Source organism: Chrysochloris asiatica, unplaced genomic scaffold (assembly GCF_000296735.1).
Source record: "Chrysochloris asiatica unplaced genomic scaffold, ChrAsi1.0 scaffold00076, whole genome shotgun sequence".
NCBI lineage: Eukaryota > Metazoa > Chordata > Mammalia > Afrosoricida > Chrysochloridae > Chrysochloris > Chrysochloris asiatica.
The window spans coordinates 10,262,436-10,263,237 of record NW_006408594.1 but is presented as its reverse complement, the minus strand read 5'-3'; positions in this window follow the sequence as shown (position 1 = coordinate 10,263,237).

Sequence of the window (802 nt, the reverse complement as noted above, 5' to 3'; positions counted from 1 at the left end):
AAGGTTAAGTGTTCAGCTGCCAATTAAAAGCTTGGCGGTTCGAACCTACCAATGACCCCACAGGAGAAAGATGGAGTAATCCACTTACTCAAAAATTACAGTCCCTCAACTCTACCTCTCACATACACACACACACAAACAACATATGTCACATGTGTTACGGAGTCAGAATCAATTCAATGACTCCCAAAACCATGTTTAAACTCTCGGAACTTCTGTTCCCTTATTCTTACAATGGGAGTCATACCTACACTGTGGCTCTGTGGCTTAATGCTCCAGACTGCAAAGTCGTTTGAACCACAAAGTCGGTGGTTCAAGCTCACCAGCCATCCCTCGGAAAACTTACATAGGGTTGCTATGGGTCGGAAGCAACTTGAAAGCATTTAACAACATATATACACTGAAGAATAGATACATTTCAGTTATGATGTTCGAGAAAAGTATTAAAAGTAGCATGGGCTGTAAAAAGAACAAACAAATCTGTGTTGGAAGATGTTAACCAGAATGTTCCTTAGAAGCCGGGATGGCCAGAGTTCATCTTTCATATTTTGGACATATTATGAAGAGGGACTAGCCCCTGGTGAAGGATATCATGCTTGGTAAAGTGGAGGGTCAGCAAAAAATGAGAAAGACCCCCAACAAGATGGATTGGCAGGGCTCAAGCGTGACAATTTTGAGGATGATGCAGGACTGGATCGTGTTTCCTCCTGTTGTGCATAGGGGTCGCTGTGACTCTGAACTGACCTGGCAGCTCCTAACAACACCTGGATAAGGAGCTCTGGTAGCGGAGTGATTACGAATC